Genomic DNA, 21,211 nt, shown 5'->3' on the forward strand with positions numbered 1-21,211 from the left:
GCCTTGTATCCGGGTTTATGATTCCGGCCAAATTCAAAACTCCAGACTTCATAAATACAAGGGGCATACTTGTCCAAAGAGCCATCTCATCATATATTATCGAAAAATGGCTGTGCACGTGGAAGACGACAAGCTGATGATCCACTGCTTTCAAGATAGCTTGAGTGGGGCTCCTTCCAAATGGTATCTAAGTCTGGATCAGAATAGGATCAGGTTTTTCCAAGACTTGTCAGACGCGTTCATAAAACACTACAAATACAATATGGACATGGCGCCTGACAGAAGACAGTTGCAAAGCATGTTCCAGCATGACAAGGAGTCTTTCAAGGAATATGCTCAGAGATGGAGGGAGTTGGCTTCTCAAGTTGAACCACCTCTTGCTGAAAAGGAATTGGCCGAACTGTTTATCGACACTGTCCAACCCCAATTCTATGAGAAGATGGTTGGGAGTGCTTCCTTGGGATTCTCCGAGCTTGTGGCCATAGGAGCTCGCGTTGAATATGGTGTGAGAAATGGCAAACTGGCGGTTGTAACTGGAACTTCAAACGCTAATCAAAAGAAGTTCTTTGGAGGGTTTCCCAGAAAGAAGGAATGGGAAATAAATGTTGTGACTGTTGGTCAAGGAAGAGCTCCTCCAAGAAGGAGACCACAACAATATCCACCTCAACAGTATGTTCAACAACCATTTCCCTATCAGCAGCCCATGTATCCCGTCCAGTATGCTCCTCAGCCGTACGTAGCTGATGTGACGCCTGCATTCAATCAACAGCCTGCTCAGGCTTATCAAGCGCCTCAGGTTTATCGACCAGCTCTAGTTCAACCACATGTTGTGGTTCCTCCAGCTTACCAATAAGCACCAGTAGCTCCTTTTTATCAGCAGCCGAGAGCTCAAGCGCCAAGGCAAAATGCTCAAAACCAGAATAGGAGGCAAGGGGATAGGGCGACCTTCAATCCAATCCTAATGTCGTACACTGAGCTTTATCCCTCCATATTGCAAAAGGGTTTGGTGGTTCCCAGACCTATGGGACCTCCACCTGATCGTCTGCCTCCATGGTACAACCCTAATGCACACTGTCCTTTTCATGAAGGTGCCCCCAGGCATGACCTAGAGGGTTGTTACACTCTGAAGCATAGGGTTCGTGAACTGATTGAGAGAAAGATCCTATCTTTTAAGGACATGGGACCGAATGTGAAGAACAATCCTCTTCCTCCCCATGGAGATCCTGCGGTAAATGCCATTGAAGATACCTCTGTTGGTGTTACGGTTGATTAGGTGGATGATGTTAAGACTCCTTTGGCAGCATTCCATGCCCGATTGGTGGAAGCTGGTCTGATCAATGTTAATCATGACAACTGCGAAGAGTGTGCCACACACCCAAGAGGGTGTAAGTGTTGGTGTAAGCCCTAGAGGTCAATACTTTTGGTACTTGTATCGAATTATTTATTAATAATAAAAGGCATTTTCTTTATTATGGTTGTTTAATAATGTCCCTAGAATAGCTAGTCCGTTTAATGTATCAAGTGTGACTTGATCATGAGATCACATTAAACATAAGGACACTATTCTTAAAGTATTCGTAGTCGAGCTTTATTGTGAAGTGGGATAATAGTAAAGCATTAAGACTATTATGTTTGTAGACGGATGATCACACCTCATGGATTATGGATAAAGAGTTATCAAGTCTTAAACATGGGTATGAATATTAGGAGTAATATTTATACCGAATTGACCCGCTATGAGAATACTATATAGAAAGTTATGCAAAGTGTCATAAGTTATTCTCATGGTGATAATATTGTATACCACTCTTCGACCTGAAACCACTATGGATCCTAGATGTAGAGTCGAGTGCTTTATTGCTGATCCAACGTTGTCCGTAACTGGATAACCATAAAGACAGTTGATGGGTACTCCACAAAGCATACTGAGGGACATGAGTGTCCTATATGGAATTTGCCCATCCTGTGTAACAGGATAAATGTCTATGGGCCCAATATTAAACTGGACAAGGATGACACGGTTTGTACCTTGTGTTCAATATAGACATAAGGGCAAAGGGGTAATTATACACATAATTATTATCACAGGAGGTTTTGTCAGATCACATGACATTTTCGTGACTTGGGTAGCAGTGATGTGTTGCTAGATACCGCTCACTGTTTATTATGTTAAATGCGTGATTTAATATAATTGCCAACGTCGCGAAAACCTATAGGGTCACACACAAAGGACGGATTGATGAGAGATAGAGTAACTAAGGAACATCGTAAGGTACGGTGTACTAAATGGAATACGAAATATGGTAAGGTACCAAATACACTTAAGTGGGCTTTTTAGCTTGAAGCCCACACAAGTGGTTCTATAAATAGAACCCTTGGGTAGAAGCATTGTAACACAGAAGATAACTCAAGTGAAGACTTGGAATTTTGTATCTCTCTTTCTCTCACTCAAAGCCTTCATTCATAACAGCTAGCACTGCGATTGAAGGAATCCATTCGTGTGGACTGAGTAGAGACGTTGTCATCGTTCAACGTTCGTGATCACTCTGTGGATCTGTGTCAAAGGTTTTGATCGTTACAAGAGATCTGCACCAAAGGTTTGAATCGCCACAAGAGGTAACGATTCTATCACTGATCATGCTCATTCGTAAGGATCACTAAATGGAGAAAATTTAAAATTCCGCTACGCCATGGATGGCAATTCTCCTTCAGTGGTATCAGAGCCACTTACGAAACCATGAATCTGATAACTGTTTTTGTTCTGTATTAATATGATTAAAGACAGAATGAATCAAATATTAAATTGAGATCGATCAAGTTACATATATATGCTATATGTAATCCTGATGCAAAATACATTATATATGATTTAGTGTTCTCGTTTCGTTCATTCAAACACTCAATGATTGTTTTCCTTTGAGCGATCAATGGTCATTTACTTCTTGATCCGACATTAGTATGGTGAAGCAATGACGTGTTGATCAATCATACTGAATCAACAACCGAGATATGTTTGACGGTCTGAAATTGGTGCATCAGGGTTAGTGACGGCACAAGGGTTGTGTTATCAGAGAGTTATGCGATTGGGGTTTGATTGCACAAGAGTTGTGCTTTCTAAACACTTTTTGGAATAGTGTTAACCGGTTAACGCATATGGTTAACCGGTTAACGTAATACGAAATAATTTTTTTTGAGTTTTTCAAACAGTGTTAACTGGTTAACGCAAGACGAAAAACAGTTTTCCAAGAGATTTTTAAACAGTGTTAACCGGTTAACGCATTTGGTTAACCGGTTAACGCAAGGCAGAAAACAATTTTTTTAACAGATTTCAAACAGTGTTAACCGGTTAACACATATGGTTAACCGGTTAACGCAAGGCAAAATTCACTAACTCAGTGCTTTAAAGTATCAAGTGTTGATGCGAAAAGCGACGTCGATTTTAAATGAATTGTTCATTAAAAATTTTGGCTGACCGGGCAGCGGACCCCCGGCTAACTCTGCGTAGTGTGATCGGTCGTCGAAATTTAATTTGATTTTAATTAATTAAAGGAATTAATAATAATAAAGTGTTTATTATTGTCTTGTGGTGATCGGTTATGGCCTTAGTTTTCCTTTATTCTGATTTGGGTTTTAAAATACGACCTGCGTGTCGTGCACTCTCTTAATCTCCCAAATGTAACTTCTTCTCTCATCTCACTCCCTCGTATGTAAAACGAGTTTCTTTATGTAATGTAATGATATGAAGAAAGCAAAGAAGTTAGTGCCAAAGGAGGACAACCTTGAAGATCTTGCTTGGAGAAGCTTAGATCGTTGTTAGGTTAGCTTAGGTTCTCTCATTGGCTTGGGAGAACAATTGTGCTAGGGGCCATAACTGTTTCATTATGTATGTATGTATGTTGATGCATGTGAATGTATGTTGATGCATGTGAGAGACGGTTTATATGATAAACAAGCCGGTGAGATCAGAAAAATTGTAATTCCCTCAAATTAAATATTAAGTTTATGCTTTCCAAGTTTTAACACTCATCAAGACTAGTAATGGATAATGTAGGTTTCGCCTACGCGAGGTGCATGTTCTATATTAGTAAGGTGCGATGGGATAATTGTAATATCCAACTGTTAAAACAATGGCTCAAACTTAACTAAACAAATTATAATAATATTATATGTGTTTGCTTCCAAGTTTTAGCACTCATCAAGACTGGTATCGGATATGTAGGTTTCGCCTACGCGAGGTGCATGTTCTATATTAGTAGGGTGCGATGGGATAAATGTAATATCCAAATGCTAAGACAATGGGTCAAACTTAATTATAATAATATTATATATGTTTAGAATCAAGAGTTGGGAATGATCCATATGATGGATTGGAATAAGGAGTTATTCACCCAACTGAAATTTTCGAGAGTTGTATGAGATACAATTGGAAGGAGTTCCTACCTAAATAACCTAGTTTTCTGTAATCTGCCTACGCGGACTTAGAACGAAGTGAAATATGGATCTCGACCCACTAGAAAATCTTCAACGGGATTTTCCGAATCAAATGACGAGGGTCATTTGTTTTGAGTAAAATAGTGGGAGCATATTTAATTAAAGGCCTAATTAAATATGTCAATGATACTTATATTTTCATTAATCCTTATGTAGATTACCATGACAACAAACACCTCTAACAACATTTTGCGATCAATCCTTGATAAGGAAAAATTGTCTGGGACAAATTTTCTGGATTGGCACCGAAACCTGAGGATTGTCCTCAAACATGATAAAAAGCTGTATGTCTTGGAGACACCTGTTCTTGAAGAGGAACCTCCTAGTTCTGCACCTAAGGCAGAAAGAGATGCTTATAAGAAGCATGTCGATGATGCCAATGAAACTGCTTGTCTCATGCTAGCTACCATGAACTCAGAATTGCAAAAGCAACATGAGAACATGTCAGCGTTCGATATTATCGAACACCTGAAGATGCTCTATCAAGAGGAAGTAAGGCATGAGAGGTTTGAAGTTTCAAAAGCCCTTTTTCAAAGCAAGTTAGATGAGGGAGCCCCTGTAGGTCCCCATGTGCTCAAGATGATTGGGTATGTGGAAAACCTTAAGAGATTGGGTTTTCCCCTCAAAAAGGAACTTGCGACTGATTTGATCTTGCAATCGTTGCCAGATAGTTTCAGTCAATTTGTCCTAAATTTCAATATGAATGATATGGACAACTCTCTTCCTGAACTGCTCGCCATGTTAAGAACTGCCGAGCAGAATCTGAAGTCAAAAGGAAATCCATTCTGATGATCGGAAATGGAAAGAGACATAACAAAAGGCCCACTAAGTAGGGTGATAAAGGGAAAGGCAAGGAAGTTGCCAAACCCAAACCCATCGTTGCTGCTTTAAAGCCTAGTGGAGGCATAGCAAAAGAAGGCACCTGCTTCCATTGCGGTAAGACCGGACACTGGAAGAGAAACTGCCGAAAGTACCTGGAAGATAAGAAGAATGGAGTAGAGACTTCAACTTCAGGTATTTTTGTTATTAAAATTAATTTATCTACTTCTGCATCATGGGTATTAGATACTGGATGCGGTTCTCACATTTATACAAATGTGCAGGGGCTGAAAAGAAGTAGAGATTTGGCAAAAGGTGAAGTTGACCTACGAGTTGGCAATGGAGCAAAGGTTGCTGCTTTAGCCGTAGGGACTTATGTATAAACTTTACCTAGTGGTTTAATAATTCAGTTAGAGAACTATTATTATGTACCTGCAATTAGCACGAATAGTATTTCCATTTCTTGTTTGGACAAATTTGGTTTTTCATTTATAATAAAGAACAATTGTTGCTCAATTTATTTGAATGATATATTTTATGCTACTGCACAAATGAACAATGGACTATATGTCCTTGATCTTGAAATGCCTATTTATAACATTAATACTAAAAGGATGAAACCTAATGAGTTAAATCCAACTTACCTTTGGCACTGTCGATTAGGCCACATAAATGAGAAGCGCATTTCCAAACTCCATAAAGATGGACTCTTGGACTCTTTTTATGAATCATATGAGACATGCAGATCTTGTTTAATTGGAAAGATGACAAAGTCTCCATTCACAGGAAAAGGTGAAAGAGCTAATGATCTTTTGGCCCTCATACATACTGATGTATGTGGACCACTGAACATACCAACTTGAGGAGGTTTTCAGTACTTCATTACATTCACTGATGATTTCAGTAGATATGGTTATGTGTATTTAATGAAACACAAATCAGAGTCCTTTGAAAGGTTCAAGGAATCCAAGAATGAAGTACAAAACCAACTAGGTAAGAATATTAAAACTCTTCGATTAGATCGAGGTGGTGAGTATTTAAGCCTAGATTTTGATGACCATCTGATAGAGTGTGGGATCCTATCCCAACTTACTCCTCCTGGAACACCCCAAAGGAATGGTGTATCTGAGAGAAGAAATCGAACCCTATTAGACATGGTCTGATACATGATGAGTCACACCGATCTTCCAAACTCCTTTTGAGGACATGCACTATTGACACCAGCTTACACACTTAACCGTGTTCCATCCAAAAAGGTTGAAAAGACACCATATGAGATATGGAGTGGTAAGAAACCACATATGTCTTACATGAAGATTTGGGGTTGCGAAGTTTATGTGAAACGACAAATTTCAACTAAGCTTGAGCCCAAATCTGACAAATGCTTATTTGTGGGGTATCCTAAAGGAACAAGAGGGTATTACTTCTACCATCCTTCAGAGGGCAAAGTGTTTGTCGCTCAAACTGGAGTTTTCCTAGAAAAGGATTTTATTTCCAAAGGAATCAGTGGGAGGAAAGTAGAACTTGAAGAAATTCAAGAATCACAAAGCATCGATACACCTATGGAGGAATTATAGCAGGAAACACAAATAGTTGTGTAAAGAGAAACATGCTCAAGTAGAACAAGACCAGCGTAGGTCAAGCCGGATACGTCACCTACCTGAGAGAGATGGATATCTCGTAACAGATCAAGGTGATGTATTACTCATGGATCAAAAATGAGCCTGTGACCTACTCGTGGAATCTTCGTTTTGATGAAACAGTAAAATAGTATGGATTCATCAAGAACGAAGATGGGCCTTGTGTCTACAAGAAGGTTAGTGGGAGCATGATCATTTTCCTGGTATTATATGTAGATGACATATTACTCATTGAAAATGATGTCCCTACCCTGCAGCAAGTAAAGTCTTGGTTGGGGAAATGCTTTTCTATGAAGGACCTAGGTGAAGCAGCCTATATATTAGGAATCAAAATCTATAGAGATAGATCACATAATGCTTGGCCTAAGTCAGAGTACATAGACAAAGTGTTGAGACGCTTTAATATGAATGGTTCCAATGGTTATGTGTTTTGCTTAAATGGTGGCGTTGTGAGCTTGAAAAGTTCAAAGCAAGATACAGTTGCTGATTCTACAACCGAGGCCGAGTATATTGTTGCCTCAAGTGCAACAAAGGAAGTTGTTTGGATCAAAAAGTTCATTAGTGAACTTGACATAGTTCCTAACATTGTGGATCCCATTGGTCTCTATTGTGATAACAATGGCGCTATCGCACAAGCTAAGGAGCCTAGATCTCACCAACGATCCAAACACATACTCAGGCGTTATCACCTCATTCGAGAGATAATAGAAAGAGGAGATGTGAAAATATGAAGAGTACCTACACTTGACAATATTGTTGACCCACTAGCAAAGCCTCTTGCGTAGCAGAAGCATGATGGCCATACTAGATCAATGGGCATTAGGGATATGCCTGATTGGCTCTAGTGCTAATGGGAGATTGTTGGTGTAAGCCATAAAGGCCAATACTTTTGGTACTTGTATCGAATTATTTATTAATAATTAAAGGCATTTTCTTTATTATGGTTGTTTAATAAAGTCCCTAGAATAGCTAGTCCGTTTAATGTATCAAGTGTGACTTGATCATGAGATCACATTAAACATAAGGACACTATTCTTAAAGTATCCGTAGTCGAGCTTTATTGTGAAGTGGGATAATAGTAAAGCATTAAGACTATTATGTTTGTAGACTGATGATCACACCTCATGGATCATGGATAAAGAGTTATCAAGTCTTAATCATGGGTATGAATATTAGGAGTAATATTTATACCGGATTGACCCGCTATGAGAATACTATATAGAAAGTTATGCAAAGTGTCATAAGTTATTCTCATGGTGATAATAGTGTATACCACTCTTCGACCTGAAACCATTATGGATCCTAGATGTAGAGTCGAGTGCTTTATTGCTGATCCAACGTTGTCCGTAACTGGATAACCATAAAGACAGTTGATGGGTACTCCACAAAGCATGCTGAGGGACATGAGTGTCCTAGATGGAATTTGCCCATCCTGCGTAATAGGATAAATGTCTATGGGCTCAATATTGAACTGGACAAGGATGACACGGTCTGTACCTTGTGTTCAATATAGACATAAGGGAAAAGGGGTAATTATACACATAATTATTATCACAGGAGGTTTTGTCAGATCACATGACATTTTCGTGACTTGGGTAGCAGTGATGTGTTGCTAGATACCGCTCACTATTTATTATGTTAAATGCGTGATTTAATATAATTGCCAACGTCGCGAAAACCTATAGGGTCACACACAAAGGACGGATTGATGAGAGATAGAGTAACTAAGGAACATCGTAAGGTACGGTGTACTAAAGTGGAATACGAAATATGGTAAGGTACCAAATACTTAAGTGATTTTGGCATATTATAAGATATGGGCCAAAATACACTTAAGTGGGCTTTTTAACTTGAAGCCCACACAAGTGGTTCTATAAGTAGAACCCTTGGGTAGAAGCATTGTAACACAGAAGAGAACTCAAGTGAAGACTTGGAATTTCGTATCTCTCTTTCTCTCACTCAAAGCCTTCATTCATAACAGCTAGCACTGCGATTGAAGGAATCCGTTCGTGTGGACTGAGTAGAGACGTTGTCATCGTTCAACGTTCGTGATCACTCTGTGGATCTGTATCAAAGGTTTTGATCGTTACATGAGATCTGCACCACAGGTTTGAATCGCCACAAGAGGTAACGATTCTATCACTAATCATGCTCATTCGTAAGGATCACTAAATGGAGAAAATTTTAAATTCCGCTGCGCCATGGATGGCAATTCTCCTTTAGTAAGATGGTACGAGACAACATTCAAGACTTGATGGATAAGGGAGTGCTTCAAATCTCCAGTGTTGCGAAGAACGGAGACGTGTTGGTAATTGAACCTTGTTTCAATTTACCTGAACCAGTCGAAATCCCATATTACAGTGGTGGAGTGGTCCTGGCGAATAGTAAGTTATCGCCTGTTGAAATATGTATGCCCATGCCTTTTCCATATGAGAGCACCAAAGTTGTGCCTTGGAAATATGAGATTACCGTTATGGACAAGGTAGTTGAAGGAAGTGAAGACGCTGAAGTGACAGAAGATGTAAGTGAAGACGTCACCAATATTGCAGGAATGAGCAGAATGACTCGTAGTGGTTGAATCTATATGCCTGAATTCAATGTGACTCCTCAAGGGTCAAACAAGGAATCAACAGTCGCAGCTCCCACTAAAGAACCCGAAGTGGTCCAATCCGAAGATGCTATTGAATTCTTGACGTTAATCAAGAGAAGTGATTACAAGGTTGTGGACCAGTTGCATCAAACACCATCTAAGATCTCTATTCTGTCTCTGCTATTGAACTCCCAAGCCCATAGGGAGGCTTTGTTGAAGGTACTTGCCCAAGCTCATGTCACGCAAAGCATAACAGTTGACCAATTTGATGGGGTAGTTGCAAATATCACAGCTTGCAATACTTTAAGCTTTAGTGGAGAGGAATTACATGAGGATGGACAAAATCACAATCGTGCTCTCCATATCTCGGTAAAATGCAAAGATGATGCTTTGGCAAGAGTTTTGGTTGATACTGGATCTTCTCTGAATGTGATCCCAAAGAGAACAGTCGCCAAGTTATCTTATCAAGGATCAACTATGAAACCCAGTGCCTTGATAGTGAAAGCTTTTGATGGTTCCAGGAGAACCGGGATTGGAGAGGTTGAATTTCCCATATTGATTGGTCCTCACGTATTCCCGATTAATTTCCAAGTCATGGATATTAATCCAGCGTATAGCTGCTTACTAGGACGTCCTTGGATTCATGCTGCAGGGGAAGTCACCTCCACTTTACACCAGAAAATGAAGTTTGTGGTGGATAATCAATTGATTATTATCTCTGGGGAGGAGGACTTTATGGTCAGTTACCTTTCATCCTTCAGGTATATCGAGGCTGATGAGGACGCTTTGGAAACTTCTTTCCAAGCTCTTGAAATAGCCAACGCCACTTTCATGGAGATGAAGGACCCGGTTGGGAAAACTTGTTTGTCTTTCGCTTCACTGAAAAGCGTAATGTTTAGCATTGAAGGAGGAAACCTTGAAGGTTGGGGACAACTTATTGATATTCGTGAGAAGCATGATCGCTTTGGCCTGGGATATGTGCCTTCCGCTGCGAAAGGAGCCCGAGTCCCTACAAAGGACAACACCCGAAGCATCCAGGAAGTATTCCTCAGCACATGATTCATCCATGGAGATCAGGTCAATGCAATTGATGATAGCACTGAAAATAAAGATGAGCCATGTTTGGTTTACCGGTGTGAGACAACTTTGAACAACTGGAAGGCGGTTGAGATCCCCGAAATTTTTCCTTTGTCAAAGTAATAATTGTTGTATTTTTCCTTTCAAATCCTTAGTTCTGCCCAAGGCTAATGGATCATGTTGTAGGGCCCCTTTTCATTTTCAAATAATCATTATCAATGAATGAAAGGCATTTTGTTAAATTCTTATTTTTCATTTATTTTGCTTTCTCTTAACAAAATGGAAATCTTTTCCAAAACACAAAAAAAAAATCATTTATGCATCTTTTATTTTTACTTTTCTAAAAGAAATCAATCATTCAAACATGCAGAATAAATGATAACCCCGTTGAATCCATTGACTTTACTCCCTCCCATAACTTTGACTCCCCTATCTACCTAGTGGAAGAAGAGGGCGAGGAAGATTGTTACATCCCCTTCGAATTGGCAAGGCTGCTCGAGCACGAGTCCAAAGCCCTTCAGCCACATGAAGAACCGGTGGAAACAATCAACCTTGGCACAAAGGAAGAGAAGAAAGAAGTCAAAATCGGCACCACGCTTGAAGCAAGCGTCAAAGAGAGATTGGTTAAGCTGATACAAGAATATGTGGATGTATTCGCATGGTCATACCAGGATATGCCAGGTTTGGACACCGACATTGTAGAGCACAACCTTCCACTTCAGCCAGACTGTCCGCCAGTAAAATAGAAACTCCGAAGAACAAGACCAGATATGGCTCTGAAGATTCGTGAAGAAGTCAAACGACAATTTGACGCTGGTTTTCTCGCAGTGGCGAAGTACCCACAATGGGTAGCTAATATTGTACCTATGCCTAAAAAGGATGGAAAGGTGATGATGTGCGTTGACTATAGGGATCTGAACAAAGCTAACCCAAAGGATGATTTCCCTCTACCACACATTGATACTCTAGTAGACAACACTGCAAGTTTTGCTATATTCTCCTTTGTGGATGGTTTTTCTGGATACAATCAAATCAAGATGGCTCTAGATGACATGGAGAAGACCACTTTTATTACCCCTTAGGGCACATTTTGCTACAAGGTAATGCCTTTCGGTCTCAAAAATGCTAGGGCAACTTAACAAAGAGATATGGTCACTCTTTTCCATGATATGATGCACAAGGAGATAGAGGTATATGTTGACGACATGATCGCTAAATCTCAGAATTAAGAAGATCATTTAAGCCATCTGAAGAAGTTGTTTGAACGCCTCAGAAAGTTTAGATTACGGTTAAACCCTGCAAAATGCACATTCGGTGTTCGTTCAGGGAAGTTGCTTGGTTTCATCGTTAGTCAACGAGGAATTGAGGTGGACCCTGACAAGGTCCGAGCTATACAAGAAATGCCTGCTCCATGCACCGAGCGAGAAGTTAGAGGTTTCCTTGGACGTTTGAATTACATCTCAAGGTTTATCTCACATATGACGACCACGTGTGAGCCTATCTTCAAATTGCTTCGAAAAGATCAAGTTGTTGAATGGAATTCTGATTGTCAAAGTGCTTTTGAGAAGATTCGTCAATACTTGCAAGAGCCTCTTATTTTGATTCCACCTGTCCTAGGAAAGCCATTAATCATGTATATGACTGTGCTTGAAGGGTCAATGGGATGCGTGCTGGGGCAACATGACAAAACTGGTCGGAAAGAACATGTTATTTACTATCTGAGTAAAAAGTTTACCGATTATGAAAGTCGATATTCGCTTTTGGAGAAAACTTATTGCGTGCTAGCATGGGCCGCTCGTCGTTTGAGGCAGTACATGATTTTCCATACTACTTTGTTGATCTCAAAAATGGATCCAATAAAGTATACCTTTGAGAAACCTGCCTTGACTGGAAGACTTGCCCGTTGGCAGATGCTCTTGTCAGAGTACGACATCCAGTATGTAACCCAGAAGGCAATCAAGGGAAGTGTTTTAGCAGAGTATCTTGCTTATCAACCAGTTGAAGACTATCAACCATTGAAGTTTAATTTCCCCGATGAGGATATAATGGTGATAAAGGATTGTGAGATCCCAGGCCCAGATGAAGGACCAGAACCAGGATCTTGATGAAAGCTCGCGTTCGATGGTTCATCCAATTACAGTGGTCATGGTGTGGGAGCTGTTTTGATGAATCCAAATGGTGGCTTTACCCCTTTCACAGCAAGGTTGTGCTTTGATTGTACGAATAATGTCGCAGAATATGAAGCTTGTATCCTTGGTCTTGAAGTTGCAATTGACCTCCGAATCAAGATCCTTGAGGTGTATGGAGATTCAGCCTTGGTGATCTATCAAGTCAAAGGAGAATGGGAAACTCGTGATGCGAAGCTGATCCCGTATCGTGCTCATGTTATAAAGATGATAGAATACTTTGACGATATCACTTTCCATCACATCCCAAGAGTAGAGAATCAAGTGGCTGACGCTCTGGCAACATTAGCATCAATGTACCAAGTCAGATTCCATAATGAAGCTCCACTTATTCGAATAGAGCGAAGAGATGAGCCTGCTTACTGTCAGCTGATTGAAGAAGAAACTGACGGTAAACCATGGTTTCATGACATCAAGCGATATCTCTTAAGTCAAGAGTATCCAGAAGATGCTACATTGTTGGATAAGAAAACTATGAGGAGGTTATCATCCAAATTCTTTTTGAGTAATGATGTGCTTGATAAGAGAAACCATGACATGGTTCTGCTCAGATGCGTGGATAGACATGAAGCAGACATGTTAATCAAGGAAATTCATGAAGGATCCTTTGGAACCCATGCCAACGGACATGCCATGACCATGAAGATTTTGAGAGCTGGTTATTACTGGTTAACCATGGAGTCCGATTGCTTCAGCTATGCTAGGAAATGTCATAAATGTCAGATTTATGCTGACAAAGTGCATGTACCGCCAACACTGCTGAATGTTTTGGCATCGCCTTAGCCTTTCTCAATGTGGGGCATCGACATGATTGGTGCTATAGAGCCTAAGGCTTCCAATGATCATCGCTTCATCCTGGTTGCCATCGATTACTTTACTAAATGGGTAGAGGCTGCTTCCTACACCAATGTGATGAGACATGTGGTTGCTCACTTTATCAAGAAGGAGATTATCTACCGCTATGACATCCCTAGCAAGATCATCACAGATAACGGTTCAAACTTGAACAACAAGACAATAACAGAATTATGTGAGAGTTTCAAGATTGACCACCATAATTCTTCTCCCTACCGTCCAAAGATGAACGGTGTTGTTGAAGCCGCCAACAAAAATATCAAGAAGATCCTGCAAAAGATGGTGAAAACTTATAAGGATTGGCACGAGATACTACCCTTTACTTTGCATGGATACCGGACCTCAGTCCGCACTTCAACAGGGGCAACCCCATTCTCCTTAGTGTATGGGATGGACGCAGTTCTCCCAGTCGAAGTAGAGATACCTTCCACGAGAATATTGATGGAGGCGAAGTTGGATGAATCTGAATGGATCCAGAACAACTATGATCAACTTAACCTCATTGATGAGAAGCGTATGACCGCTCTATGCCATCGACAATTGTACCAGCAACGAATCAAGAAAGAGTTTGAAAAAAAGGTCCGTCCTCGAGAGTTCAAGGAAGGAGATCTCGTGCTCAAGAAGATCTTGCCAGTACACAAAGATTCACGTGGGAAGTGGACTCCCAACTATGAAGGCCCATACGTTGTAAAAAGAGCATACTCTGGAGGTGCTCTATTTCTCACAACTATGGATGGCGAAGAGCTCATTCACCCTGTGAACTCTGATGCAGTCAAAATATACTATGCCTAACAAATCCCGGTGGACTGAGAACCCGAGAGGGCGGTCCAAGCAAAGTTAGAGATAATTGAAAAAAAAATGGTAGCTCGCTAAGCTGAAAACCTGAAAGGGAGACTTAGGCAAAAAGGAGCGTCCCGGTGGATTGAAAACCCGAAAGGCAATCCAAGAAAAAATTAGGGACAAGAGGCATAGACTGCATCAGTTGTCACTAATCAACACAGAAGAGCTAAAAGTGGAAGATCAACTCAACTGCTCCCTTTAGAAGCGAGGTTTTGTGGAGTCATTGTTATTAGGGATAGTTAGTCATTGCGATTCGATGTAAACCTTTCCCTATTGCCATTTTAAAATTTATAACATTCCATGGAGCTACACCATTTGTGTGCTACCATTCTTGAATAAATACAAGTTTGCCTATCAAATTCTATCATTTGCTGTTTTTCTCTGATTTTCTTTGTTATGCAAAATGTCATTTATTTGTTAATAATGAATTTTGAACTCAGAAAGAATTTTTCAACATATTGAGAAACACAATTTTGCTTTGACATGTGGAAATATTAAAAGGAAATCTTTCGTCTTTCCCCGCAAGTCTCAAGTTGCAAGACTTCCCTTGGATGATCAACATATATCTCCAGAGAGCTTAAAGTTATCATTCTCTGAAAGGATTACTGGGCTAGTTGTAACTGTTCAGCTTGATAGATCCTCTTTTAATACATTTTGTTTTGCTCACTCTTTTGGTTGAGTTATTGGTGTTGAGGATTCAGTACCTCCATAAAGCTTTCCCTAATTTCCAGTCTGTATATTGTCAGCATTTGCATATCATGATCATTTATGTATCATGCATAGAAGCAAAATCCAAATCATGCATAGCCCGAAGTGCTTCGCGCTCATTCGCATAATCTCAGGTTTCGTTGTTGATTGTATCCCTTGACCTCTAAGATCAGTTGTTACTGGCATCGTCTGTTAAGTCTGGTTGTCACCAGTGTCTTTGTCCAAATCCAGTTGTAAATGGTATTCTTTAAAGTCTGGTTGTAACCAACATTTGTTTTAAGCCCAATTGTTATTGGCATCGTCTATTGAAACCCAGTTGTAACTGATATCTCTTTAAATCTGGTTGTCACCAGCATTTTCTGTCAAGTCCAATTGTTATTGGCGTCACCTGTTAAGTCCAGTTGTAACTGGCGTTCGAATGTTAAAATCCAGTTGTAACTGGTATCTCTTTAAAGCCTGGTTGTCACCAGCATCTTATCTTTGATCCAATCGTATTTTGTACCTCAAGCATAGTTGTAACTGGCACTTTGATAAAATCCATTTGTAAATGGTATGATAAATCTGGTTGTAACCAGCATTGTCTGTTAAGTCCAGTTGTAACTGGCGCTCAAATGTTAAATTCTGGTTGTAACTAGTATCTCTTTAAAATCTGGTTGTCACCAGCATCTTATCTTAAATCCAATTGTAATTGGTATCCCCAATCAAAGTTGTAACTGACATTATCTTAAATCCATTTGTAAATGGTATGACAAGTCTGGTTATCACCATTTTTGTTTGCAAGTCCAATTGTTATTGGCATCATCTGTTAAGTCCAGTTGTAACTGGCGCACATTTTGAAATCCAGTTGTAACTGGTATCTTTTTAAAGTTTGGTTGTCACCAGCAGCATTGTCAAATCCAGTTGTAACTGGTATCCTGTTAAAGTCTGGTTGTCACCAGCATCTGTCAAATCCAGTTGTAACTGGTATCCTTTTAAAGTCTGGTTGTCACCAGCATCTGTCAAATCCAGTTGTAATTGGTATCCTTTTAAAGTCTGGTTGTCACCAGCATCTGTCAAATCCAGTTGTAACTAGTATCATTTTAAAAGACTGGTTGTCACCAGCATATGCAAATCCATTTGTAAATGGCATCTTTAAGTCTGGTCGTCACCAGCACCCTTGAAATCCAGTTGTAACTAGTATCCTTTTAAAGTCTGATTGTCACCGGCGTGTATCAAATCCATCTGTAAATGGTATCTTTAAGTTTGGCCGTCACCAGCACCCTTGAAGTCCAGTTGTAACTGACACTAATCTGTTTGAGGATTGTTGTAACATATGTTTATGGTATAAGTCCAATTGTTGTTGATGCCTACAGATGGGTTCCTAGAAATTGTCATTTTGACTATTTCATTGACAGTAATTTCCAGAATTTTTAATCGGATGATTTTCTTGGGAGAAATATCCGGATTTTGTCAAAAAATGTTCAAGTTGTCATCAGGTCATGTATGAACTTGTTGATATACACTCTTTGAATTTTTTGATGTTTCCAGGTCATGTTTGAACCTACTGTCAAAACTTCTTGATATTCCCCAACATTGTCAGGTCATATATGAACTTGTCGCTGAACCTTTCATTCCAGCGTTACCAGGTCATGTCTGAACCTATTTTTGAAGAACCTTTTTCTTTGATTATTCTAGTGTCGTCAAGTCATGTATGAACTTGTTGTGGAAACTTTCTCAAAATGCTCAAGTTATTGGTGAGTCATGTGTGAACTTACTGACGAAATATCTTGTATTCTAAGTGTCGTTTATCAAATTTCACTTTGAGTACTCCCCAGTGTGTGTCTGACTCTCCAGCAGGATTGTTATCCCCAGCGAGTTGGTTTTGCATTGTTTGCCTGTTTCTCTGTGGGCCATCAGCATTCCCCACAGATTGGTTTGTCTAGTAGCATCTCCGTATCCCTAATAGATAAATTCAGAAATAAAAAGTCTTTCACCTATTCATATCATATCATAGCATTTTCATTTTTCAGGATCAAAATCTGGGTCTCCATGGTATTTAACCATCCCCAACTACGATCCGATGAAAAGTGTTGTTTCATTTTTTCTCTAGCGGAGGATGTTTAAATAGGGGCAACTTCCATACCCCGATTTTGGTCCTGAAATTTTTCCCATCAATCATTCATTTTCTTTTCTCCTCATGACCATTTCATCTGGTCATGAATCTATCCACCGACTTGTTTCGTTTAGACTTGTCATCACCTGTTATTCCATAAACCTTTGGGCCTCGCCATTTGTCTTGAGATAGAGTGATTATTTTCCCTTGGTCAAGCAAGACATGGAACCCTTTATCATGTGATAAAATCAGTTATTGCTTTGGTGTAATAACCGGTCAAGCTGCATTGAAGAGCTTACACCCAGAAACATGTGATGGATCAAGTTGTGTAAAAGGAGGTGTGGCAATATGTTTTACACATCTTTGAGTTTATTTGCTTTGGGTAAGAATGGAGTAAGAGGCTCCATGACTGCATTTGGGAGATGATCAACTTAATGAAAAGGAACCTAATGGAGTAAAATCATTTGTGACTTTTGTTCAATTGGCTTTTATTTAGTTCAACTTTAAGATTCAGTGTTGGTGTTACCGGCATTGTTGGTTCGAGCTCACTTTTTGTGATATAGTCAGTAAAGCTCTTAATTTACTTTATTTCAATGTTTATATTGACTCAATGACAGCTGCTAAGGATCTTGATCCTAGTTCTATAGTGCAAACGCGACAAAGATCAAAGGCTGCAAATTAGTTCAAACATTATGCCTTTTTGAATAAGTTAAGACAAACAAGTCAATCAGAACCAAATCATAATGAAAACCCGGATGTTTCTGAATTGGTTAACCATATAGCTCATCAATTATTGTCAAAGAATGGATTGATTTGTATACCGTTATGACAGGATGATCTGCTAATCACGACGTAGAACCTCCTCCAAATATTGCTCTATGTATCTCAAGTCGCACCAATTCTGTGGTTATTGGACAGCAGTGTAACAACACACCTGGTTTTAGTCTTGGCACCAAACTGTCTTTAACTTCTTCCAAACACCTGAAATCAGTAAAGGGACTCGAGTTTTAAACTCATAAAAGCATGCTTGGAATGTACGCCAAAAGCTATTGAAACTTGGTACAACCATAAGTTTTTCAAACCATACTACTGGACCAAAGAAGCAATAGAAATATAACAAGTGAGTTTCCAAAAAAGCATAATCATCAAGAATGTATAGCTGGTCAGTTGAATTTTGCGAACCTGGCTGTTCAACCTCAGGTAAAAGAAGGGAAAAATTTAGCACAAAATGTGAAATCCATTGATCCTAGTGCGAAGCCGCCCATAGGTCCTAAAGAGAAGATATCTCAAGCAACTTTGGCATCGAAAATTGAGGTTCAACATCAAACTTCACAGCCATCATTTGATAGTCTCAAGGCTTTTACAGGCTTCATCATAAAGCATGGCGAGAATTTAGAAAAAAAGCTTCAAGAGAACAAAGTTCAACTTCACAGGTTTCCGGTTCTTAACCTTTAAAACCAGTCTCCAGATTCAAAATGCAGACAAAATAAATATACCTTGTAGTTCAGCTTCAGCTAGTCATTTCGGGACGGAACGGTCTGGAATCGCTCCATCTGTTGAGGAGACTCCATCTTCTAAAGATGTAAAGAATGACCATAGCTCACCTACGATACGAAGATAGCATGGACAATCTCAAAATGATAAATATCTTTCAGATAATCTAAGCTTAATTCACATGGAAAGGGACTCGACTTCCATACAGACCAATTCCTTTTGATACGCCGTGGGCTTAACCTGAACCGATCGGCGAGCGAACCTTGCAGTAGCGCCAACCTGCATGTTTCGTCTCCAAGCAAGCAAAATAAAATTCGCATCAGTCCAATAATGATAATCATAAAACCATGCAGACAAAAGTAGGACAGTAAATATCAGTACCGCAATCTCGGTCCGTGGCTATTTCAACTACTTCTATTTTGAGTTTTCCAACAGTGTTTCCATTTTGCATCTCCACTTCATTTTGGACATTTCTTCTAATAGATTCTTTGAAGGATATCTGAATTCTTTGTAACATCATATACAAGAGGGACTCCTTGATTCCACGTAGATCCAATGATGCTAATGGAGCATCAGAACCCTCTCCAGAATCAATCAGTTTCCAACAACCATCATGAAATTCCACAAAAATCCTGCCACAACCTGGATCGCTTTGAGAAGCAGAAGTAATGAATCTCCAATATCGGTTTCATATTCGATCCAAACCAAGAGGTTCCAACAGTTCTGATGATGAAAATGTCAAAAGTCTTGGACCTGTCACATCATTGCTCAAGGGTCAGGACCTTCCTGTCAAGAGTGATGATGATAAAGAAGTGCAATCCAGTAAGACTTCAGGATGACAAACCTGTCCAGCCAATTGTTATATCTGATAAAATCCTGAAAGGATCAAAAAGCTTATCATTTGTATTCCTTGGGATTCCTAGACCAGATTGAAATCAAACATCGCGACAACGCCAATTTCGCAGCATTTTGCCTCCGAACGAATCGCACTAAAGCCATGCTCACAAGCTCAACGTTTTCTCCTGCAAGCATCAAACCACACAGTTACATTTTGATAAATTCGAGGAAAATGTATATTCTATTCAAGTGAAATACACTGCAGTAAATAAGCTTCTTATCGACAGTAAAATTTTCTTGGAGATGAAGAGAATTGAGGGAGGGACCATAATTTGGGATGAAGACAAAAATCCCCAAGCATCCTCCGTACGAACAGGCTCCACTACACAACAGGAAACACAGTAGGAAAGGGATTAGTCGCATATAAAAGGAAAATCACTATTCACAAAAACCCTAGAAAATGGAGCGGCCATTGTTGATAAAAAGCAAGAAACAAAAGAAACCCTATTTTTGATCAGAGAAGAAGAGGCGAACCCTCACGAAGCCCAATTCGCGAACCATCTAGAAGAGGGAGAAAGGAGAACGAAGCACGAAGAAAAGAAAAGAGTCAGACGAGGTGTTACCTTCTCAAATCACCGTTTCAATTTAGCGATAACAGGTAAGCTTTCTTAGCGAATCATGCATGTTGGTTCTCGTTTTCTTGTGACAGGGAACGATCCATTCTTGACCTTGGGTCGAATGAGGAATAGTTATCGTTATGCTGGTTGTGTCTCTTTACTGATTGAGAAGTTGCCCTCTTTTACTTATGTTCCGTTCATTTCCAGGATGAAAGAACTGTTTTCTCTGTGAAAAGTGTGGATTTTGGAAGTAGGAGACGATTACTTTTCGTTTTTTTTGCTTCTGGTCCTTTGGGTTTGACCCTTTATTTTGATTGGTTTGAGAGGCATCTTTGGTTGAGGGATTGATTACCGTGCCACCTTTAAGTCTACCTGTTGGTTTTCTTTTGCATTAACTTTTTATTAATTACTGACAGCAATTATTAGTGTTGGGAATCTTCGTAGTTCGTACCCAACAACCAGGTGGTTAGGGTTTCGTCTGTTAGTCTCCTTTACTTATTTCTGTGTTTGGACCAATCATAGTGAAACAGATCTTCACGGCCCATGTTACAACCTTTTTGATATTGATTTTTCTCGTGAGTGGACCACTTGTCCCCTTTTATACTTTATTTAGTCCTAGCCTAGTAGCAGGCAGCTCATGGCCGGATGGAATTGGAGATACTTCACCTCCCTCTTATTCCTGGGTTCGACACCCGTGTGTGGCGTATTTGTTTTTGCAACATTTTATTTTCTTTTTAATTTATGTTTTAACCCAATTTCTCTCACACTCATTTTTTTTAATATTTACCCCTTTTATTTATTTTAATTGACAAAGCATCGATTTTAATTTATAGATTCAACTACTCTCATGTTGTTTATCCATGATTATTTTATCGAGATAACAATAGAATTTCACCGCGTTATGATTAATCGCATATGACATTTCAATCATTGTCAATATGTGCAAACCGGCTTTGAGCACATTA

At 39.6% G+C, this 21,211-nt stretch overlaps 1 long non-coding RNA gene across 2 annotated transcripts in view; it reads right to left on the minus strand.

The window, feature by feature from the left end:
- LOC127118312 (uncharacterized) overlaps nucleotides 1-19,307 on the minus strand; it is a 62,172-nt gene extending 42,865 nt beyond the window's left edge. The window contains exons 1-2 of one of the 2 annotated variants that reach the window (XR_007802177.1): nucleotides 19,174-19,307; nucleotides 18,795-19,084 (exon numbers count right to left, since the gene is read on the minus strand). This is a non-coding gene — a long non-coding RNA (uncharacterized LOC127118312). Of the gene's footprint in view, nucleotides 1-18,794 lie in introns of both variants that reach the window. The other variant, XR_007802176.1, reaches the window with a different exon arrangement.
- Between the last annotated feature and the right edge of the window lie 1,904 nt (nucleotides 19,308-21,211).

This window comes from Lathyrus oleraceus, chromosome 2 (assembly GCF_024323335.1).
Source record: "Lathyrus oleraceus cultivar Zhongwan6 chromosome 2, CAAS_Psat_ZW6_1.0, whole genome shotgun sequence".
NCBI classification, from domain to species: domain Eukaryota; kingdom Viridiplantae; phylum Streptophyta; class Magnoliopsida; order Fabales; family Fabaceae; genus Lathyrus; species Lathyrus oleraceus.